Source organism: Trichosurus vulpecula, chromosome 8, assembly GCF_011100635.1.
Source record: "Trichosurus vulpecula isolate mTriVul1 chromosome 8, mTriVul1.pri, whole genome shotgun sequence".
Classification (NCBI taxonomy): domain Eukaryota; kingdom Metazoa; phylum Chordata; class Mammalia; order Diprotodontia; family Phalangeridae; genus Trichosurus; species Trichosurus vulpecula.
Genome location: NC_050580.1, coordinates 78456332 through 78471260, shown reverse-complemented (window position 1 = coordinate 78471260; position 14929 = coordinate 78456332). Strand labels below are relative to the sequence as shown.

At 40.1% G+C, this 14929-nt stretch overlaps 1 protein-coding gene across 1 annotated transcript in view; it reads left to right on the top strand.

Annotated features, from left to right (window-relative positions):
* Positions 1-536: 536 nt before the first annotated feature.
* Positions 537-14929, top strand: part of LCOR (ligand dependent nuclear receptor corepressor) — a 135053-nt gene continuing 120660 nt past the window's right edge. The window contains exons 1-2 of the mRNA XM_036735654.1: positions 537-686; positions 1727-1800. The gene's annotated coding sequence lies outside the window, so the exon portion shown is untranslated. The remainder of the gene's footprint in view (positions 687-1726; positions 1801-14929) is intronic.

Below are 14929 nucleotides of genomic sequence, written 5' to 3'. Positions count from 1 at the left end.
ATGACTTAGGTCCTAGTCCTCATAATACCCTTAAAGTCTAGAAATAGCTCAAGGTTTTGGTCCTATTTCTCCATCACCAGCTATTATTATTTCTGCCCCAATCGGGTTATTAAAAGTACTTAAACTTCACGCAACAGTTGGCTTCGGGACGGGGGAAAGCTGGGAGTGTTAAATGGTGTAAAAACAAAGACAATTGGGAAAAGCGCTTAGATACTGGACCGCTGGGATCTGGACCAGGTAATGGGGGCAGCTCGGAGCAGTGACTTTTGCAAGGCCAAGCTCGTGGTGGGTTGGAGGGGGCAGCCTCGCGGTGAGTGGGCGGGTGAGCTCGCCCACGGTACCCCAGGGAGGTCCCTGGGAAAGACTCGCAGCCGAAAGACCGAGGCGTCCCGGGACGGGAGAGAGGACGGCGATGGAGTCACGGGAGAGCCCGGTGCCTCCGGGGCCCTCCGTCCTCCCCCGCCCCCCTCCACCCCGGGAGGCCTGACGCAAGGCGGGGTTGCGTGCGTGCGCGGCCCCGGGCGTGGCGTGACCGTGCGTGCGCGGGGCTGCGGCGGAGGCGGAGGCTGGGCCGGGCTGGCGGCAGAAGATGGCGAGGGTGTGTAGGCGGCAGCAATGCTCCGTTGAGAGACGCGGCTTTCGGCAGGAACTGGATTCGTGGCGCCACAAGCTCATTCACTGTGTAGGTGAGACCCTCCTCTCCCGCCGCCGCCTCCGGTCCGGAGCTGCCCCACCGCCTGCCGTCCCCGGCTGGGGAGGGAGGCAGCTAGTTCCTCCTCCGGCCCTCTCGCTCTCTTCCCCCCCTCCCCCTCCCTCTCGCTTCCCCTACCCCCTGGTGGGCGAGCGGCGCGCGACTACGGCGGCCGCTTCTCCCTGTAGACTCGGCGCGCGCGCTCGCCCCTCCCTCTTGGGCCTTCCCCCCCCGCGGCTCTGCCCTCTCGGGCCAGGAGCTCGCCCCTCCCCCCAGCCCTGACCCGGCGCCTGGGCCGCGGTGTATTGTGGAGATTTGGTCCGAAGCGTACACTCTTTTCCGGGGTCGCCGCTGCCGGCTTACGCTGAGCTAGTTGGGCGGGGTGTAGGTGGGAGGGGGGCGTTGGACCAATCACCGCCCCCCACCTTCCCCTGCCGCCCTGCTTTCGGTTTTTCTCTGTCTTCCCCCCCCCCCGCAAGCCCCCATTCCTTCTCTTCTCCCTCCCCCCCTTCCTCGCCTCCAGGACGCGTGGCCGCGCGCGCTCCCTCCCCCCCCCGCCCCCGTGCACGCGCCTCGGCCCCGGGAGCCCGGGAGTGGGCGAGGGAGCTGATGGGGGAGCTGGAGCTGTCAGAGGCCCCGAGCCCGACCTAGGAGGGAGCTGAGCGGGTGTAATGGCCGCGAGGGACTGCGGCTTCCCTCGCTCCGCTGGCGGGGGCTCGGGGTGGGTGTGTTATTGGTGGTGGCTTGTGCGTGTGCCGTGGGGGGGCGGGGGGAGGGTGGATTGCACGGAGGTCAGCCGAAGAGGCCACGGCGGGGGCCTGTTCTCCTCTCTGGGTGTTTGCTTCCTGCTCGCCGCTGCCCCGAGAACCGCAGCATCCTCTTGCCCGCCCCGTGCCGCGGCTTTGCGTGGGCCGGTCCCCGGGTGGTCTTCTCCCAGTGGGGAGGAGGGAGTGGACGGGGGTGCCCCCGGGAGGGGCCCGGGCGGCTGAGCTGCTCCTCTCACACTGTATGTTTTGTCTGTTTTTCTCTCCCAAGGTCCCGTTTCCCTCTGTGCGGCGGCCGGCGGGACCATAAGGGCTTAACTCATATATTTAACCCCCCTCCGAAAAGTAAGTGGCCCGTGTGGTGTCTCCGCTCCGCCCGCCGCCCCCCAGCCCCACTCCATCCCTGTGTCTTGACTCTCTGCTTCCAGCATTGTTACTCCTCATCCTTTCTCTGCGGCTGCTGCGGAGGTGTGGGGAAATTTCCCGGTCCCGCACGCCCACTCTCTAAGGAGGCCCTCGGGGCATGTTAGTTAGGGACCTGGCCTTCCCTAACTGTTTGCTAATCTGGGAGATTTTAGAGGTTGGCTTGGGCCCCTCACCCCCTCCTTCCCGACAGGGTTTCTTTGGAAGGAATTATGCAAATCCAGCTTTCTGGTGTCCATTCAGCGGCAATTTCATGCGGTGAGAAGTTCTCTTTGTTGTGTGAGGGGGAGAACAGACACTGATTTAATAGACATATCTGTTGGGGGGAAGGGTGGAGGGGGTATGGAAAGAGAGGCTCAGTTTGGAAGAATTACAGCACTTGGTTAGCTCACTGTCTTTGTGCGTGAGCCTTTTGGCTTGACAGGAGTATATGCCCTTTGCCGTTTCCCACAAGGGATTTTTTTTTCTATAATAGATTAAAAGCAAAACAAACTTTAAAGAAGTGAAAAATCAGGTAACCTTTACCTAAAAGATGATACTTTTTCAGAAACAAGCTTATCCCTCACTCCAGTGGTGTTTTACGAAAATAGATCATGTAAATCTTGTTTCAGACCTTGAGTTAGTCTAACATAAGCAATGATAATTGATGTTACATTAGTGGTTCAAGGTTTGAAATAATTATGAATATTTAACAGTGAGAAGAAACTGGGTTGAGTAAAGCATATCAAAAATAGATGCTATAATGTGCTCTGTAAAAAATTCAGACTCTGTATCCAAAAAATCATTTCCCCAGTTAAGAGTCAGTGAATTTCAGCCTCTGCTGCATTCATGACCACCCACCCCTAGCCTTCACTAAACTGCCTTTTGGTTATCGGTTTGCTTTCATTTGCATTGATTCTGGGGCTTGTTTTATTCTTTAAGATAGAACTACCTTCCTAAATATAAGTTTTCATTTAATTTGTGCATCTTTCTTTAGCATATTTGTTACATGTGGCATTTATATAGAATGTCTTCTGATTTTGAAAGGCATAGAATTTTTTAAACTGAGTTTTCATGATAAAGGATATTTAGTCTTCATTTTCTAGAGGTGTCATCTCTTGATTTTCTCAGGGACTCCTTTTGTTGCATTAGACTCAATACAGTTTTTAAATGATTTTTAAATTGACACAGCTTTGAGTTGTGAGACTACAGATTTTTTAAAATAACATAACTTCAGATAGTTTTAATGAGTTTTAAGTCATCTCAGTCTAACAGTTTTTCTTGTTTTGGGTCATTCCTTATTGTAAGTCTTACATAGTTTTTATTGTTCAACATAGTAGTTATCTTTGCACATTTTAGAGTATATCTTTAATCTTTTAATGCCAAATTCTGAGTTTTGAGGAGGTAAAGTTCAAAAGATATATAGAGTCCAAAGTACAATGGTAATATTTTAATCTCAGTAGTAGACTATAAATAGTCCGACTCAAATCAATCAGTTAAATCACAGATTCCCAGTTTCCTTCACATACTCAGTGGTTTCTTTCTTAAATCCAATATAGATTATTAAATAATTTTAACTTTCAGAACTTTTTAAATTAAGAAAATGTTGGTTATCTTCTAGACTATCATAGAAGCAACTATTTGTTCAATTTCATGACCTCTTTTAGTTGGCTGATTATATCAAAAACCTTGTAGTAAATAGAGCAGTTGACCTGTTAACTGATCTTAATGATTCATTTATCTCAATACAGCAGTGTTACTTATTTTTCAAATTATATTTAATTTATACTCACAATTAACATTTTGGAATGAATGAGAATTCACTTTAAATGTCCTTTTTCTTGCCAGTTCTTTGCCCTTAGGAGAAATAGAGGTGGGCATATTGACTGACATTGACTTATCTTTACTACCTTTGTAGGGACTTGAGTGGTAGGAGAGGGAGGCATTGAAGTCCTGTGGGGATGACCCATTCAAATTGCAGGGAAATGACTTAATTTGCATCTTCTACTGCCTCAGATGTGACTGCTTTTTAAGTAATTCTACACAGTGTAGAGGAAGTTAGGTCCTGACCCCTCTCTTGATCTGGTCAGTCTGGGAAAGCCATGTGGGAGAGGCAGTGTTAGATGACATTCTCTGGCTTACACAACTATTTTACATTGTTTTAATTCCAGCAAATAAAGTTGTGGTAAAGGAATACTAGGAGACATATTTGAGCTATAATTCACCTTACAGGGTTGCACAGGATGGGTGGTCTTCTGATTTTTTGACCTAGTCAATGACTCTTTGCTTTATTCTGGTATGAACCTGAGTAAACACTCAACCGTATTGCCATAGTGTTGTTTTTAGGAATGCAGTATTTGTGGACAAGGGCTTATTTAGTGTTGTTGTTAGGAATGCAATATTTGTGGACAAGGGCTTATTTAATTATTTTTTCAAAGAATGCCATTTATTCAGTGAACATTTTTAAAGCTCCTACTATGTGTAAGTCATTGCTAGATGCCAGGGATGCAGAGGTAAAATAGTGTGAGGGCTCCCCACCCTCAAAAAAGCTTATGGAATGGAAGGGAGAAAAAAAAATATACAACAAGGCAGTATTATTAAGTACCAATTAATAGTATAAATCAGGTGCTTAAGAGTGAGAGGCTGGGTAAGATTAAGATAGTTGGGGAATGGGAACCTTCCAAATAGAGAAAATGACATGAGTCAGGTGTGGAGGTAATAAAATGAAAGTCCTGATTGGGGAATAAGTAACCCATTTTAACTGAAGCCTAGGGTTAGGGTATATAGCAGTATAGAAAATAAAGTTATAGAAGGGTAAGTTGGAATAAGTTTGTCAAGGGTCTTGACCATTATGGTTATGGAAATTATACTTGATTTTTTAGGTAGCTCAGGAATTATGGGTCTTGTTTTCATCTCTAGTTTTAAGGAAGTTATTAAGAATGTAGGGTGTGATAATTACAGGGTGATGAGATTGATTATTAGGGTAATACTTAGAAGTGAGTGTTGCCCCATTCCAAGTAGTTATCTTGGGAGCCTGTGGACTTGTTCAAATAATGATGCTATTGCTCAAAGATATTTTTGGGGGCTCTTACTTGGGCCTTATTTTGAGCCTTTAGACGCTGACTCATTCATTCAGCTAACATTTATTAAGTGCCTACTCTACTAGGTATGAGTAACACAAAGACAAAAATAAAACAGTCCCAGTTCACAAAGAGCTTACGTTGTATTGGAGGTGCAGGGGGAAACTAAATAGCTGTGGAAACAGAATTTGGACAAAGTGATTTCATTGGGGTAGGAAAGCAGTGGTACCTAGGGAATCAGGTTAGGTCTTTTGTAGGGATGGTGTCTGATCTGAGACAGTAGTGGTCCAAAGAACTTGAGATGAGGAGGGTGTCCCATTACAAGGGGAAAAGGGAGCAGTTCGTGCAAAGGTAGAGATGGGATGTCTTATATGAGAAACAGCAAGTAGGCTAGTTTGGCTGGTACATGGAATTCCTGAAAGGGAGTGATTTGCAGCAAGATAGTGCCCTGCATAAGCGCTGGACCTGGAGTCAGGAAGACTTGAGTTCAAATTTTGCTTCATATATGTTCTAGCTGTGTGAACTTGGGCAAGTCATTGCTGTCTGCCCAATTTTTCTCATCTGTAAATTGGAGATAATAACTGCCTTCATGGTTCTTGTGAGGACAAAATGAGATAATAGCTGTAAAGAGCCTTGCAAACCTTAAAACCTTATGGTAAATGCTAGCTGTTATTGTTGTTGTTGTTAGCAGCTGGGAAGATAGGCTGAAACCAGATTGTGAAGGGCTTTAAATACTAAACAGAAGTTGATATTTATCCTATAGCCAATAGAGAGCCATTGGTACTTCTTGAGCAGGAGAATGTAGTCAGACTTGTACTTTAGATATCAATTTGGCAGCTCTGTGGAGGATAGACTGGAAAGGGGAGAGATTTGAAACAGGGAGACTTAATATATTTCTGAGTAGAGTATGCTCTCTGTAGTATTTTCAGTGGTGGCAAAGTTTCTCCCTGGTGGGGAGTGGGGGGAGGAAGGTTGAAACAGCCAAAAGTTGTTTGGTGCCAAGTGGTTCTGCAACAATTGTGATCGCATGAGGTGTAGCTGTAAAATAAGATCGATTCTTTCTTGAGTACCTTATAAACTGCCTTTAATAATAGTTCCAAAGTAGTTCCAAAAATGTTTTGAGCAGTGGCAGCATTTTTTGTAATTAATGCATACCCTTCTGAGGTAACCACTTTGAAGGACAATACTATAAATGTGCTGGTATGAGTTATTTTTGTTTTATTTAAAGTTTTATTTCTAGTCACAGAGGGAGTGTGTGTGTGTGTGTGTATATGTATGTATGTGTATTATGGGTATTTTCCCTTTCATCATTAGTAATCAGAAGCAGGATACATGACAAAGGCTTTTTTCTTCATCACATTATCCAAATTGGACTAGAGGACATTGTTTGGCACATCCCTACTACTTTCCTGGGATTTTCATCCTTTTATAAATAAACAGTTCTGATACTAATTTTTCTGGGCCCAGTATGGTGAATTAGAGGAAATAAAGGAAATTGTCATTTCTTGAGTTACTTTGTAAGTTATTAAAAAATTGGCTTGTATATACACATGTATATACAGAAGTGTATTATATATACATTATATATCAATGAATAATAAGCTGTGTGTGTGTGTGTGTGTGTGTGTAGAGCACATCTTTCTGCTGAGCTATTGTCACATATCTCAAATTCCCTCTTGGACATCTTTAACTGGATGTCCTGTAGGCATCTCAAACTTATCATGTCCCAGAGCTCATTATTTTTGTTCCTGAATCATCCCCACCTTATGAACTTTCCTATTACTATCAAGGGCACCGCCATCTTCTCAATTACCAAGACTCAAAACCTTGGTGTCCTCTTCTTCTCACTCATCCCACATATCCAAACCATTACCAGATCTTGCCCTTTTTACCTTAACAAAATCTCTTATGTGTGTATGCACTGCTCCCCCCCACCCCTTTACATTCAGTGCAACCACAATCCCAGTTTGGGTCCTCATCACCTCTCCTGGACTACTGCCGTAGTCTTCTAATTGATCTCTCTGCTTCAAGTCTCTCCCCACTCCATTCCATTTTTTGCTTAGTTGCTAAGGTGATTTTGAACTTTTTTTGTTTATGTGCACTCATTGTCTTTTCCTCTCACTATCCCCGCCCCCCCCCCCAGCAACAATAAAATTGAAAAATAAAACCCTTGTCATACACACATAGTTCAGCAAAATAAATTCCCACATATGTCTCTGTCTTCATGTTAAAGTTGTCATTTCTCTGACCTGAGGTGAGTAGCATGTTTCGTCTTTAATTCTGTTGCCTTATGGTTTGTTATTGCATTGACCAGAGTTCTAATGTGTTTCAAAGTGTTTTTCCCTTTTTTGTTGCCATTGTATAAATTGTTCTAGTTCTGCTCACTTCATTTGACATTAGTTCATAGAGGTCTTCCCAGTTTCCCCTGAAACTGTCAAGGTGATTTTTTAAACTGTACATCCAGCCATGTCACCTTCCTACTCAAGTAGTTCCAGCGTCTCAAAGGTCAACTATGAAGACTGTTTAGAATTTAAAACTCCTCATAAACTGTCTCCTTCCTAACTTTACAGTTTTCTTATATGTTACTCCTTTCCATGAACTCTACAATTGAGCTAAACTGACTTTTCTCCTGTCTCTTGCCCTCATACTGGCTGACCCCTATTCCTAGGATGCTGTGCCCTCTCACCTCCTCCTCTTAGATTACCTACCTTTAAGACTTAGTTCAAATCCCATTTCTGTAGGAGGCCTATCTCATTTCCCCAGCTGCTAATGCCTGCCCCTTCCAGAGTGCCTTCATATTCTCTGTATATATCTTATATGTACCTAGTTATTTTCATATTGTTAGGGTGTATGCTCTTTGAGGGTAGGGCCTGTTTTTGCTTTTCTTTGTATCCTTGGTTTTTTTTAGCACAGTATCTGGCACATTCTAACTGCTACATAAGTGCTTGTTGACTGACTTGTAGCATTTATGGTCAAATACTGTCATGTCCTAATTCACATACATACACATACACACATACATATTATCTTTGAGAAAATCCCAGTTCAAACTGTGGAATTGCTTTTAATTGAACAAGTATTTATTGAACACATAGTGTGTGCTAGAACTATTCCAGTAATATGGTCCAGGCCATCAAGGAACTAAAATTCTAGTTGAGAAGACAAAACATGGTAAAATATGTAATTAATATGAAACAGTACTTCAGCTGTGACATACAGTATTGTGCTGAAAATAACAAAAACACCTTGTTTACCTTAATACAGTTTATATTTTTTGTGCTCCCAGTAAAACCCACCCATCCCTGCTCAATTTCCTATATTCTTATTTTGTTGCATTTCTGAAATGTGTAATCATTTGTATAAATTCATAAATGATTATAATTTGCAAATGAGTGTGTTTCAGAAATTTGATAGACTGAGAATGGGTGGGGCTGGGAGAATACAAAGTGTAAACTGTATTACTATAAACAAGGAATCTTCCCATGTATTATTTTATAATTTTAGTTACCATGTCTCATGTTAAGTCATTACATGTTTTACAATGTTTTATCTTACCAATTATAATGTAAGTTTTTTGACAGCATGGACTATAGTATCTGGAATAGTTCCTGCACATTTTGAGGCCTCAATGAAGGCTTGTTCAATTAAGAGCGATCCCACTGGGATTTTCCCAAGGAGTATCTGAAATGTTTCTCTAAAATAACCTTTGGAGACTAAAATTTCTGTTCAGGCTTTTAGTGAGTGCTTAACTCATGGTGAGGGGCCTGGAGACCCTGCTATATTAGGATCTTTTGAAGGAACAGAAGGTATATAATCTGGGCAAGAGCAGATTTATTCAGGGCAAAGAAGAAGGCTTAGAGAGACAATGTGGTATAATAGGAAGCATACAAGATTTAGAATCCCGATACCTGGGTTTGAATTTTGGCCCTGTCACTTTCTGTTCTTGAGAACTTGGGTGTCTCTTGATCTCAGCTCTTTGTCTGTAAAATGAGGGTGTTGGTCTAGATGGCCTCTTAGGTCCCTTCTAGCTCTAAATCTTCTAATATGAAGGCCGTCTTCCAGGTATTTGAAGGGCTCTCATCTGGTAGAATTGTATGGCTCCAGAGGTCAGAACTAGGAACTTTTGTAGTCTGGTAAAACTTGTGGACCCTTTCTCAAAATAATGTTTTTAAATGAATAAAATAAAATCCATAGTGTCACAAAGGAAACCAGTTACTGAAATACAGTTGTCAAAATACTTTAAAAAACAAGTTCATGGATTCCAGAATAAAGAGCCCCTGGACTCTAATGATCTATGAGGTCTCATACAACTTGATGATTGTGTAAAATATATATATTTTAGTGATGCACAGTTCATTATGTAGAGTACAGAACATGTAGGTGTCTCTAGGGTTGAAACTAACACTCTTTTTGAATGCCAGAGGTAAGAGAAGTCAGTAATTCAACATTTCTTAAACCACTGATGTACAAAGGGAGAGGCAGTATTGTATAGAGGATAGAGAGCAGTTCTCAGAGTCAGGAAGACCTGAATTCAAGTTCTGCTTTTTGATGCATGCTTAGCTACTGTATGACTCTGGGCAAGTCACTTAAAAATCTCTCTTCCAAGGGACTGGTGGAACTGCATTGGTAGAAGGAACTCTCTCTCTTGGTGGGAGTTGCTTGTACTGTTGAAATCACAGGTTCAAACATCTTCCACCACCCTTCCCATATGAGCAAAGCTCTTATACTAGGTACTGGGAAAGATGGAGGAGAAAAATAAGACACTATACAGGTATAACTTGAATTGAGCTTATCGAACTTAAGGTATGACAGATAATACTCTAAACTGTTTTCCTTACTGTATACTTTCTCACTATTTGGATACTCCTTAGTTCTGAGTAATGTGAAAGGGTGATTTTTATTATAGTTCAGAACTGAGTGAGTGCTGAGGGAGCATAGACTAAAATGGCAAGTGATTTAGAACCAATTAGGTTTAATCTGGGAAGCTTCCTGGAGGGAAATGTTTGAGTTATGGTTTTGAAGATGAATCCAAAGAATTTGAAGAAGAGGAAAGAGGAATACAGAGGTAGGAATAAGCAAGGAGGCTTGACTGGTGAGGAGAGGCCATGTTATGTAGTAACCATCTCAAGACAATTTCAGAGTAATATGTAGACTAGAAAGGTAGTGGAAAGAACATCTGAGTGCAAGTCCGCCTTTGCTGGTCAGTGCCTTAGGCAACTCACAAAGACATTAAATTATAGAGAAGTTTCCTAACTGCCCTTGGAGTTTCCACACAGCGATTTCCTTATACCACTGGGAAAAAAAAAGACCAAAAAGAGAAAATACATTATTTATTCACACACACACACACACACACAGAGCATCGCATACTAAATGGCTTCAAGTCCTTCCTTTGGCATATTTTGGGCACATCACTTCATCTCATTGTTCTAGGCAACTCTTGCAAACAAGGCACCCAACTTCATTGGTAGAGGGAACTTCCTTTATGGGGTTCCCTGTGCCAATAAAATTACAGGTTGAATCTGTTCGCTATATATGTATACACACATTAACTCTGCTGTACAATAGTAGTATTTTATTTTGGACCTCTGATGTCATTGGTTCAGGGACTCCCCTACCAATCCAGTTTGTAGTTTATAGTCTCTGAGAGTTGCCTCTGCCACTAAGATTAAATGACTTGCCCACAGTCACAGAGCTGGAATATGTCAGAGATGAGACCTGTCTCTAAAGCAGGTTTTCTTTCATTTCATCATGCTTCTCTGTTGTATGGCTGACATACAGTATACTAGAGCTTGCAAAATGCTTTACATACATTGTTTCATCTAAACCTCACCACAACCCTACGAGGCGGATGTTAGAAGTAACATCTCCCTTTTTACAGTTAAAGAAACAGGCTCAAAGAGACCAAGTGACTTGGCATGGTCACAGCTAGGAAGTGGGATGTGTTCTTCTACATTGAACAGTACCTATGTCTTGCTTCTTTTAAATTATAGTTTGAGTTTTGGAAAAGAGAATGGCTCTGCAAATAGAATGATCAGAGAGGGGTAGTATTACTTATGGAAGGCTTATTTAAACCCTTAATCTTTTTGAGAATTATTTTTAGTCATTATTATTATTAGTCATTTGATTAAAATTATATGGTGATAAAATAATAAAGGTTTGTTTTTAGAACATGAATTTAAGTCTAAATATGATCTTATTTTATTTGCACTTAAAAACCCAGAATAGTGTTTTTTCCCTTTTTGGGGGGGGAGGGAGAGGTAAAAATCTTGATTGTAATAAAATGTAATTTGCTACAAAGTTTAATATGATTTGATTTTTCTAATGTATGACTGGGCTGTTTGATTTGGAAAGGTGATTTTGATTTTCTGTTAGTCTTGACTTCATTAGCCAAAGCCTGGCTTTGCAGTGTTAGGACCCCTGAGTTGTGCCTCTTTGTGCATTTTGTCGGAAGCTTGACATATGTAAAAATGCCATATAGATAAGTCTGCATTTTTTGAAATGAGAGACAGGTTTGTAAGTATAAGTCTCCCATTGGCCAAGGGAGGTATAATTTAAATCACTTAAAATAACATTTACTGTGCACATACCATATGCAAGCCATCATGCTAAGTGCTAGGATATAAAAAACAAATGAAAGTTTATTCCTTCCAGGAGCTTATTTTGGCAGTTGCATCTACCTTCTTTAGGAAAGGATTGTGATGATGACTTCTTGCTGATTTTTCAGCTATATGACCTGTACTAAAGATAAATGTAACATGCTACCTCCTCAGTTTGTTTGAATACCCTACAGTACACCGCGAATACTCACTAGTAGAAAAGCAGATTTTGTTGTGCTACATTTGTTCTTTACCCCAACACTTAAAATTTTGAGTCGAGAGCATATAGTTGTGTGATATGATGTGATATGAAGTAGAAGTATATTTAATTACTGTGGAACGAGAAATGAGACTAAGGCTCACCAAAGTGGAGAAAAAAAGAGAAAGTAAGACAAACTTGGGATATTAATATGATTTGGAAACAAGACATTTTGTGATGAAAAGAGAGGAGAAAGTCTTAATTTAAAAAACAAAAGGTCAACCCTAAGTTACATAGTCTTGATGATAACAATTGAACACATTTATATAAGGTATGTTCTAGTTTAATACATTTGATTGACACAGTCTCAATAAAAATTTTAACTAGAATATAAATAGCATTTCACTTTAAGAAAAGAATTTGGAATGCTTACCATTAGCTTCTCTGAATTCATGCTATGCATGAATATGTTTCTTTGTGTTCCTCTTTGCTGTATTCATCTTTGAGGCAACTATCTAGAAATTTCTGTCTTAAATGTATGTTATCTTGAAATGGTTAGAAGTGTTGATAATTGAGTTTTGAATTCATTTCCAGCTTTGACATTTCTAGCATCTTAATGACATTTTCCATTTTCTAATAGTACTTTAACAGCCACATGTTCTCCAATGTGATCTGAATTTCCACCATTTTGAATTTCTTTATTTTTACCCAAACTGCATTTAGTGTGTTCATATTAATATTAGCTAGTGGTCTTTTGACACAGTGTAATAAATCATGACATTTCTAAATGTTTATAAGGATATATGAAATATATGCTGTGTCATGCATATGTAGAGATTAGAAATTTCTAGTGATCAACTTTTCATAGGTGATGTTTTGTGATGATAATTTTAATCTTACGAAGATGATAATTTTAATCTTATGAAGATAATAATTTTAATCTTATTAAGAAATTGAATTCACCTTTTAGATTATGTGAGAAGGGAGGAGGAAGGCTGGTACTTCTGTAGCACCTGTGACAGTAAGTACAGTTTAAGTGAATATAGAAGTAAACTTGAGGGAAGGAATATTTTCATCCTTATCTTACCAATTGCTCCTTGTTGCAATGCATTGTGAATAATTTTGCTCCTGGTTTTCATGGGAAATGTGACACATTTAGCCTTTTATTCCTTCAAGACTTATTGACTCAAGAACAGTTGTTTGTGAGTCAGCGTTGAGGGTCTCGTGGTAAAAAAACAACAACTTTTATTTGCAGTAGAAATTCTCAGAATGTAAAGTTGAAATAGTTTTTATCCTTTGAGAAACCTGAAACAAATTTGATAGTAGCAAAAGAATGATAGAGAACACAAAACACACTTCATGTAAATAAAACAAATTTAGCCCCCAAAAAGTCCTTGTTCCTTATTATGGAGTTACTTTGGAGAGAAACCAATCTCTCTTCTTCCCTTTCTTATATGCCATACATCATTCTTGGGCCCAGTCCCTTGCTCAATTCTATTCCTACTAGGGTTTTGCCCTCTCTGCTCTTCTTCTTATCCCAAGTTACATAATGGCAATTTATCTTTTGCAGTATGCCTGTTATCTATCAGTCAAACATTTATTAAGTTCCTATTATGTGCCAGGCAGTGTCTGAAATTGCCAGGGAGGTAATGGTTATTTATATCTTTTCTGTGTGCACAATTCTCTTAATCATTGTGTTTTTACTAATACAGTAAAAGCTATATTAAAGTCTTAAGTCTAGTTCTGGTTCATAGATTTAAAACTGCTATATATGTTACAGATCATCTAGGTTAGTGGTGTCAAATTCACATGGACAGGGGCCACCAAAGTGCACATAAAGATCTTGTGGACCTCATATTTACTTAGAAAACCACATTAATATAATCTATGTTTCATTGTATTTTTATTTTGATAATTACTTCCCAGTTACATTTTAATCTGATTTGGGCTGCACTGGGAGTGTTGTGCACCTGGTGTGTGGTTGGTGTGTCTGTGTCTGATGTAGGCCAAGCCTTGAGTTTCATAGATGAAGAATCCAGGACTTGGATTGGTTAAGGTCACAGCTAGTAAATGGCAGACCTGGGATTTGAATCCAGTTTCTCTGACTCTATATCCAACACTTGCAATGAGAATCTGAGTTACCAGATGTTATTAAAATCAAACCCAGTAGAGGTTTGAGAGGCTACACAAAAGCACTCCTTCAGATTAAAGACTAAACAAAACAGTTAATATGTTTTTCTACCTTTGCTGTACACGTAGACATATCAAGACCTCACTACAAAATTGCTTTCTGGGTCTGAAAAGAGACTTCCTGTGAAAGAGACCACTGTTGAAAAAGTTGAACACTTCACACACACTGTTTATCTTATATGCTGTCTTTTGGATAACTAGAGTAACTGTAATGCCTTCTGTGAAGAAATATGTGGTACTATGCTAGGGATTTAAAGAGCCTGAGGAAGACAAGACAGAAACATAAATTCAATATTATAAAGGATATGTAGATGTACCTTATTTTAAGAAACATTATCTAGCTAAAATGTAAATTTTCATTAAAGAAGGGGCAAAGACCAGAAGATTGGAATCCAAAATAACTACAGTTGTATGAGGAAAAGTGAATGAATATGGGTGAGCAAAAATTCCTGATGGTGACTTAACTGTCTAAAGAAGTGTTACAGTACTTTATGTTGTAATAAATTGATTAAAATGTAAAAACTATTAAGTACAGTTGTACTGATGTTTAGTGTTTCTTACAAGATTTTTTTAAAGAAAAGGAATTTTTCATTTTACCAAGTAATGCACAATTTTTTAAAGATAATTTTTTTAAAAATTAAATTTCTATTTTTTTTTTCTGTTAACAGAAATCTTTTTTTCTCTCCTTCCTGCCACCTACCCAATTGGAAAAAAGAAAAATACTTTGTAACAAATATGCACAATCAAGCAAAATAAATTCCTTTATTGCCTATGTTCAAAAAAATATGTCTCATTCTGTACTCTGAATCTCTCACTTCTCGTTCAGAATAGCATGCTTCTTCTTCATTATTGGTTCTCTGAAATCATAGATGGTAACTCTGTTGCTCAGAGTTCTTTCAGTTTTCAAAGTTGTTTATAGTGTTGCATTGTATAATTTGTTCTCTTTTTACTCATTTTTCATCAGTTCATAGAAGTGTTTTTATAATATTGATTGCTATAGTATA